Below are 9,218 nucleotides of genomic sequence, written 5' to 3' on the forward strand. Positions count from 1 at the left end.
CTTGGACAGCCTGCCCCCTCTTTAAATTGCAGTGTGAAGGGAATGGGAAACGTGAACAAGGGAGGCCAAATGAAGATGCTGCGCGTGGGAAGGTGGTGGTGAGAGCGAGGAGGGGGAAGAAAAGGACAAAGGGACTTCACCCCCCCCCCGAAAGGGCCTTTCCTGGGACCCTTCGACTGGCGAAAACCAAGGCCCCCCAAACAGGACTCTCGGGACGCGCCCCCCGTTTCCCCCGGCAGGAATCCCTCGGGGCGCTGCTGGCTGCGCGCGGGTGGCGAGGCGCGCCTCTCTTGGCTGGAGAGAAGGAGAGTGCATGGAAGGGGTTACGGAAACGAGAGAGCCGAGAGGCCTAGAGAGGCCTGGGAAGAGACCCCTCCCTCACCCACTTCCGTCTCTTACCTCCTTCCCCCCCCCCTCGTCTTGGGAGGCTCCTCCGGATGGAGAGGTCGGTGCTGCGCTCGAGGGAGATTCTGCGCGCCGGGCGAGGGGTGAGCCGGGCCAAGGGGGTCTCTGGGCGCAGGAGAGACTTTGGGACGGAGGGGGCAGGGGAACTTGGGGAGGGAGGGAAGTCTCCCTGGGGGAGGAAAGCCCCGTCCCGCATTGGCAGCGGGGGCAGAGGGAGAAAGAGACGCTGCCCATCGGAAGGGAGGTCTCCCACTTGGGCGCTGGCGGGGGAATCTCCGGAGACGCTGCCTTGGCTTTTCCCTCCTGCCCAGAAACCTGCCTTGGGGAGAGGGGTCCCTGAAATTGGGAGGGGGGGTCCAATTCCCCACCTCCCCTCCTCCCCCCACCCCCAGGCCAGCCAGCTGCTGCTGGGGGCTCCAGAAGCGGGACTCTGCTGCTGCTGCTCCTGCTGCTGGGTTACACCAAGCCAGGTCGTTGGTCCAGCTGGAGAGAAGAGGAAAGCGCAGGAAGCTCTTGAGAGGAAGGAGAGAGGGCGTCCAGAGGGGGTCTTTGCTTCTGGAATCCTCTTCCACGAAAGGACAGAAACTCGTTGGCCTCTCCCTGGATTTCAGTTTTAAGTGTCAATTCCACTGCATGGTTAATGCAGTGATAATGTAGTGCACAGTGATAATGTAGTGCACTATTTTTAAAAAAATGACTGGAGGTGCTATGGAAATTCTTTCAGGATTTGTATATACAGTGGTACCTTGGGTTACAGACGCTTCAGGATACAGACTCTGCTAACCCAGAAATAGTACCTCGGGTTGAGAACTTTGCTTCAGGATGAGAACAGAAATCGTGCGGTGGCAGTGGGAGGCCCCCTTAGATAAAGTGGTACTGAAGGAAGGTGAGGACAGGTGACCCCACCTAGGCCCGAAGTCACACACCCCTCAATAATCACCCCAGGCCTCAAAACTTTTTCTTTTTCTTACTTTTTCTTACCTTTTTCTTTTCTTTTCTTACCTTTACGCAGAGATAACTACGTCCCACTCTATTCCACCAAATTCCCGGTATTAACCACTATATTTATTCTCATGTCTTTGGGATTTAAGGGAAGATTGCTAGTGAAATTCAGGGGTTCCTGTAGTCCATTATTACGATTGATTGAATTTGTTAGTCCCTTTAGTTTACCAGGTCAACCCAAAGAAACTTGCAACCAAACATTTTAGTGATTAGGACAAAATTGTCATTGGGAATTCTGAACCGGAGAAATAAATAGCAGGATTAGGGAGAGAGAGAAGCTCCCTTTCCAGTGAGGAACCTCTGTATTTAAATTGGCAATTCAAGAGAACCAGTGTATCTAGGATCACGCTGCATTATTAACGATACTTGATCATGATTAAAAGTTGATGATGCATTACTATTATCTGACATTATTTCATTTCCTAAAAAATAGTAACATAGAAAAAGGAAGAGTGTAGGAGATGTTAAATTAAGAGAAGGTACCAAAGGCACTTGATGTGTGTTATATTCCTTTGTCCTCTTCTTTACAGGATTTCCTTTCCCCCTACTCGGAAGCAAGCGACAGAAAGGACAGTCAGAGCAATCTGTACTTTCATTAGGAATCACAAATAAACCATTTCAATATATGGAACAAACAACGTGATTCAGTCAGTGAACACACTTACTTCACATCAATGAACTGAAACAATGGAGATACCACTTAAAGGTATGGATTGTGGCAAGGACATCTGTGGGAGTGGAACTCCTACAAAACATCAAGGAACTCACACAGGGCAGAAACCATTTAAATGCATGGAGTGTGGAACATGTTTCCGTCATAGACAATCGCTAAGAAGGCATCAATATACTCATACAGGGGAGAAACCATATAAATGTATGGAGTGTGGAAAGAGCTTCCTTTTGAGTAATCAACTTAATGTACATCATCGCACTCACACTGGTGAGAAACCATTCAGATGTATGGAGTGCGGAAAGAGCTTCTCTCAGAGTGGACAGCTTAAAAAACATCAGCGAAGTCACACAGGGGAAAAACCATTTAAATGCATAGAGTGTGGAAAGAGCTTCAGTCAGCGTGGAAACCTTAAAGACCATCAACGAACTCACACAGAGGAAAAACCATTTAAATGCATAGAGTGTGGAAAGAGCTTCAGTCAGAGTGGAAACCTTAAATACCATCAACGAACTCACACAGGGGAAAAACCATTTAAATGCATGGAGTGTGGAAAGAGCTTCAGTCAGAGTGGAAACCTTAAAAACCATCAACGAACTCACACAGGGCAGAAACCATTTAAATGCATGGATTGTGGAAAGAACTTCATTAATAGTGGAACGCTTAGAAGACATCAGCAAACTCACAGGGGAAAAACAATTTAAATGTATGTTTGGTTGCAGAATAAATCCAGGCCCATCTGGAGCATATGGACCATTTGGACTGCATTTCTTCCAGTTGACTGTCAGGCCCTGCCATCAGACTGAGACCACCTTGTTGGCACTGGTTGATTATCTCTGGCAGGTGAGGGACAAAGGTAAAAGCTGTTTCCTGGTTCTGCTGGATCTCTCAGTTTCTTTTTATGCCATTGACCACAGTATCCGGTTACCGATTTGTGATAAAAATATATACCTTACCCAATTCGTTGAGAGTAAAGCTTTACTGGTCAGGTTGGCAACCGTTGAACCACAAGTATTATTTACAAACTCCTCCGGTCATCGTGCGCACAAAGTCCCCACACCTCTCACCTCTCGGCTTGACCTCTCAGAAGTCAAAATAGAGTGATCTGAATTAACCCAGAAAGCGCCACCTCATTTCCCCAATGCCACCTCTGCTTTGTGAAATACATTTCCAATAAAATGACACTGTAAATACTAACATATCCTCATGGACGGTCTAGGAGGGTTGGGAGTTAGGGACAGGGTAATGCAGTGGTTCCACTCCTTCCTCCTAGGCCGTGAGCAGAAAGTGGTGTTGGGGGTTGAGCATTTCAGAGGTTTGCATGCTCTGTTCACAGCCCACCTCTTTCTCTCCAGGACGTCTTCCAGATTCTGAATTCTTCCTTGGCCGCTTTGGGAATCTCATCCATGTCCCATGAGCCAGCCAGCGGGGGTTGGGGTCTCTCCTGGCTGTGGGCAGCTGGGTGGGACTCTATTTATTCGCTTTTGCAAATAAAAGCCAGGATTATTTGCAAATAAAGGCCAGGAATGTCTTCACTGACTGGCAGCAGCAACCTGGGATTTCCTAACAAGGGTTTCTCCCAGATGCGGGGGGGGGGGGGTCAACCTGGGACCTTTTTCTTGGATGCAAGGCAGATAGAATAACAGAATTATATTTAGTTAGTTTATGTATTTCATAAATTCAATCACTGCTTGATTGCAAAACCCTAAAAGTGGTTAAAAGTAAAATGAAACTAAAAGATCGAGGAAAAGTCACCAGCATGCAGTCCAATCCTTTTCTGAGAACAGCAGTGTCAATGCCTATGATTTCAGAATCACAGCTGAACAATCCCCAAGAAATGAAAATGGAAGTTGACAACAGGACAAGAAGAATAGATTCTTTGCACCTTAATGGTTGCCAAGAGACTGATAACTGATGAACTAACTGGAAGAATAAAAACATGACAACACGATAGAAGATGCAGCACATGAATGGATTGCCTATAGACGCAGACTCTGTTTGGACATATATATTGATATTTGAAATGAATTCATACTAAATGTAGTGGGGTATTCGTAGCCATGTATGCATTAGGATAGTAACATCACTTATATCTATATAGTAATGAATAGAAATGATATTTAAGTAAAGTCAATAAAAAAAGAAGAATGTGTGTGGGGCAGAAAATAGGCAAAGGTGCAGCGTGATACATTCAGCAATTTTGCTGTACTTTCCCCCTAAAACGTTATATTTGGTGTGCATTTTGCACCAGGTATGAAGTGTTGGTTAGCTTAGTATTTTAAGAACAGCAATACATATAACAGCCCTAATAAAGGAACAAAGAAGAGACAGAAAGACTGAAACCACCTTCTTATGTGCACAAAGTAATCTTGAAACCCTTATATAGTGTTATTATAAGTAAATAACAACACCACGTCATTCTTGGCTACGTGGAAGGAGAAGTGGTCAGATAAGACATTATCTCTGGTGGTAGCAGGAATAAAGGGGGTGTTTGAGGGACGTGGGTGGCGCTGTGGGTTAAACCATAGAGCCTTGGACTTGCTGACCAGAAGGTCAGCGGTTCGAATCCCCATGACGGGGTGAGCTCCCGTTGCTCGGTCCCTGGTCCTACCAACCTACCAGTTCGAAAGCACGTCAAAGTGCAAGTAGATAAATAGGTACCCCTCCGGTGGGAAGGTAAACAACATTTCCGTTCGCGCTCTGATTCGCCAGAAGCGGCTTAGTCATGCTGGCCACATGACCCGGAAGCTGTACGCCGGCTCCCTTGGCCAATAAAGCGAAATGAGCGTCACAACCCCAGAGTCGGTCACTCCTGGACCTAATGGTCAGGGGTCCCTTTACCTTTACCTTAGTGGGAGAACCAGGAAAGACCAGGGGTGTGCAAAATGCTTCACAGGTTCTGCAGAACTTGGCCAATTGGGAAAACCTCTCCTAGAGAACTCAGTGGGAATTACTTCTGAGTAAAGTCTTTAGGATTGCACAAGAAAACATCGCGCAAATGGGGGCAGGGGGCACAGCACGAGACTTGGGGGCCACAAAGGCGAAGTGAGAAGTGAAGAAAGAAAAGCAGAGAAGTGCCCGTGCTTCGCAGTGGATTTATAAATAAAAACTATAAATAAAAAAGGTCTATGTAAAAGCAAAACGTGTAAATAGGTATCTTTCTATGGGGGGGGGGGGCACAGGAAGGAAAGAAGCTGGGAAGGCGGCCATTGTCGGGAAAAGGCTGAGGGACCCTGGGCTCCATGACCCTGGGGGCGCGTCCTTTCCCACTACATTCCTAGGACTCCGCTTCCAGGGAGCAATCGCCTGTCAATGAACTTGCTTCCCAGAGAGGCAGGAAGTGATGAAGGAGGGCGGGAGGGGGTCAGTTGGACAGCCAGCCCCCTCTTTAAATTGCAGTGAAGGGAATGGGAAACGTGAACAAGGGAGGCCAAAGGAAGATGCTGCGCGTGGGAAGGTGGTGGTGAGAGCGAGGAGGGGGAAGAAAAGGACAAAGGGACTTCACCCCCCCCCCCGAAAGGGCCTTTCCTGGGACCCTTCGGCTGGCGAAAACCAAGCCCCCCCCCCAACAAGCGCCCCTCGGGACGCGTCCCCGTTTCCCCCTGGCAGGAATCCCTCGGGGCGCTGCTGGCTGCGCGCGTGTGGCGAGGCGCGCCTCTCTTGGCTGGAGAGAAGGAGAGTGCATGGAAGGGGTTACGGAAGCGAGAGAGCCGAGATGCCTAGAGAGGCCTGGGAAGAGACCCCTCCCTCACCCACTTCCGTCTCTTACCTCCTCCTTCCCCCCCCCTCCCCGCTCGTCCTGGGAGGCTCCTCCGGATGGAGAGGTCGGTGCTGCGCTCGAGGGAGATTCCGCGCGCCGGGCGAGGGGTGAGCCGGGCCAAGGGGGTCTCTGGGCGCAGGAGGGACTGGGGACGGAGGGGGCAGGGGAACTTGGGGAGGAGGGGAAGCCTCCCTGGGGGAGGAAAGCCCCGTCCCGCATTGGCAGCGGGGGCAGAGGGAGAAAGAGACGCTGCCCATCGGAAGGGAGGTCTCCCACTTGGGCGCTGGCGGGGGAATCTCCGGAGACGCTGCCTTGGCTTTCCCCTCCTGCCCAGAAATCTGCCTTGGGGAGAGGGGTCCCTGAAATTGGGAGGGGGTCCAATTCCCCACCCTCCCCTCCTTCCCGGAAGCTGGACTCTCCTTCCCCCACCCCCAGGCCAGCCAGCTGCTGCTGGGGGCTCCAGAAGCGGGACTCTGCTGCTGCTCCTGCTGCTGGGTTACACCAAGCCAGGTCGTTGGTCCAGCTGGAGAGGAGAGGAAAGCGCAGGAAGCTCTTGAGAGGAAGGAGAGAGGGCGTCCAGAGGGGGTCTTTGCTTCTGGAATCCTCTTCGACGAAAGGACATAAACTCATTTGCCTCTCCCTGGATTTCAGTTTTAAGTGTCAATTCCACTGCATGGTTAATTGACAGTGATAATGTAAAAAAAAAAAAAAAAATGACTGGAGGTGCTATGGAAATTCTTTCAGGATTTGTATATACAGTGGTACCTTGGGTTACAGACGCTTCAGGATACAGACTCTGCTAACCCAGAAATAGTACTTCGGGTTAAGAACTTTGCTTCAGGATGAGAACAGAAATCGTGCGGTGGCAGTGGGAGGCCCCAATAGCTAAAGTGGTACTGAAGGAAGGTGAGGACAGGTGACCCCACCTAGGCCCAAAGTCACACACCCCTCAATAATCACCCCAGGCCTCAAAACTGTCCAAAATTCCTTTTGTCTTCTAAAAATCCACAGCTACAGCTTTTCTGTGGATTTCTCACAAGATGCTGGCACATAGGCAAAATGTTATTCTTTTATCAGCACGAGAAGGCTTCAAAAGGCTAATGAATAGGCTCTGTCAGAGCAGGCCTGAGAACTGACTTTTATCTCACTCAGTTGCAACATCTTTGGACATGCTGAAGCGTTCTCATCCCCCGTTTCCTGGGAAGGATGCCAAGAGTCCACAGGTTAAGAACAGTTTCAGGTTAAGAACAGACCTCCAGAAAGAATTAAGTTCCTAACACGAGGTACCACTGTAATTTACAAATGGACAGCCTTTCTATAACTTTTTTCTTGTTTAGGCAATGTCAGAGGGATTTAAAAGCTGAGACACAATCAATCGGCACCCAAAGGCAGTAAATGCATGCACCTTCCCAGTCTGGGGTGCTTAAAAGGACAAAGGGTCCATTATCAGGATAGACAATGCCTGTAACTGGAGGCTTTCCACACAGACATGTGCAGATGCAGACCAGTTATTGCCATTATTACTGGCGAGGTGTGTGAGATTCCCATATCTACAAACACTGTGTGAGAGAGAAAGGGAGTGGGTGGGATCATTTTTTATAGCAATGCTGTAATTTTGTCTGTAACATTTGATGAACTGATATTGTGGTGCAAATTCCAAAACAACTATGCAAAACCCACAAAGAAACACACAGGTTAATGGTGGCGTTAGCTTTCCTGGCCCGCAATCTGCAGCATTCTCCTGCTGTCCACAAGGGTTTAGGCCATTATAAGTTTATTCGCCTCCAATGGGCCACCAGGAACTTTGTTGTGTTTGCTTCAAAAGATAAATGTTCCTGAAGACTTTGACAGTCACATATGACATAAACAGCACTTCTCTTTAATTTGTTCCACACAGGAGAGACTCTGATTCACAAGTCTAAGCACATCTTGCTAGAAAAAGAAAAACACAGAAATGTGAAGGGGAAATTGAGAGGTAAGCCCTTTGAGTATGCAGTGAGACATTTCACTACGTTTGTTGTTGTTGTTTAGTCGTTTAGTCATGTACGACTCTTTGTGACCCCCTGGAACAGAGCACGCCAGGCACTCCTGTCTTCCACTGCCTCCTGCAGTTTGGTCAGACTCACTACGTTAAAACATATAAAAAGCCCTGCTGGATCGAGAAGATGACCCACTTTTGGCTTGTCTTCTGCAATTGCACCCATTTACCCATGTTTCTGTGGAGAGACATGGCCTCCAGTCCGCCCTTCCCTGCCCATTGCTAGGCAGGTTGTAGGCAGAGATACCTTTTTCTTTCTTTCTTTACCTTTACACAGAGATAACTACGTCCCACTCTTCCTCTCCATTCCACCAAATTCCCAGTATTAACCACTATATTTATTCTGATGTCTTTGGATATAGGGGAAGATTGCTAGTGAAATTCAGGGGTTCCTGTAGTCCATTATTACGATTGATTGAATTTGTTAGTCCCTTTAGTTTACCAGGTCAACCCAAAGAAACTTGCAACCAAACATTTTAGTGATTAGGACAAAATTGTCATTGGGAATTCTGAACCGGAGATAAATAGCAGGATTATGGAGAGAGAGAAGCTCCCTTTCCGGTGAGGAACCTCCGTATTTAAATTGGCAATTCAAGAGAACCAGTGTATCTAGGATCACGCTGCATTATTAACGATACTTGATCATGATTAAAAACTGATGATGCATTACTATTATCTGACATTATTTCATTTCCTAAAAAATAGGAACATAGAAAAAGGAAGAGTGTAGGAGATGTTAAATTAAGAGAAGGTACCAAAGGCACTTGATGTGTGTTATATTCCTTTGTTCTCTTCTTTACAGGATTTCCTTTCCCCCTACTCGGAAGCAAGCGATAGAAAGGACAGTCAGAGCAATCTGTACTTTCATTAGGAATCACAAATAAACCATTTCAATATATGGAATAAACAACATGATTCAGTCAGTGAACACACTTAGTTCACATCAATGAACTGAAACAATGGAGATACCACTTAAAGGTATGGATTGTGGCAAGGACATCTGTGGGAGTGGAACTCCTACAAAACATCAAGGAACTCACACAGGGCAGAAACCATTTGAATGCATGGAGTGTGGAACATGCTTCCGTCATAGACAATCGCTAAGAAGGCATCAATATACTCATACAGGGGAGAAACCATATAAATGTTTTGAGTGTGGAAAATGCTTCACACAGAGTGGAAGCCTCTATATACATATGCGAACTCACACGGGGGAGAAACCATTTAAATGTATGGAGTGTGGAAAGAGCTTCCTTTTGAGTGATCAACTTAATGCACATCATCTAACTCACACGGGTGAGAAACCATTCAGATGTATGGAGTGCGGAAAGAGCTTCTCTCAG

At 47.6% G+C, this 9,218-nt stretch overlaps 1 long non-coding RNA gene across 4 annotated transcripts; it reads left to right on the top strand.

Moving 5' to 3' along the window:
• Nucleotides 1-409: 409 nt before the first annotated feature.
• LOC309337358 lies at nucleotides 410-8,785 on the top strand. Of its 4 annotated transcripts, XR_014154202.1 has the most exons (4): nucleotides 5,632-5,718; nucleotides 5,750-5,944; nucleotides 7,735-7,812; nucleotides 8,678-8,785. It is a non-coding gene; the product is annotated as an uncharacterized lncRNA (long non-coding RNA). The 4 variants fall into 4 exon arrangements; XR_014154201.1 differs by lacking the exons at nucleotides 5,632-5,718; nucleotides 5,750-5,944 and adding an exon at nucleotides 410-488; XR_014154203.1 differs by having other exon boundaries at nucleotides 5,644-5,901.
• The last annotated feature ends 433 nt before the right edge of the window (nucleotides 8,786-9,218 follow it).

Source organism: Podarcis erhardii (assembly GCF_964252035.2).
Source record: "Podarcis erhardii genome assembly, chromosome: 2".
In the NCBI taxonomy this organism is placed as follows: Eukaryota; Metazoa; Chordata; class Lepidosauria; order Squamata; family Lacertidae; genus Podarcis; species Podarcis erhardii.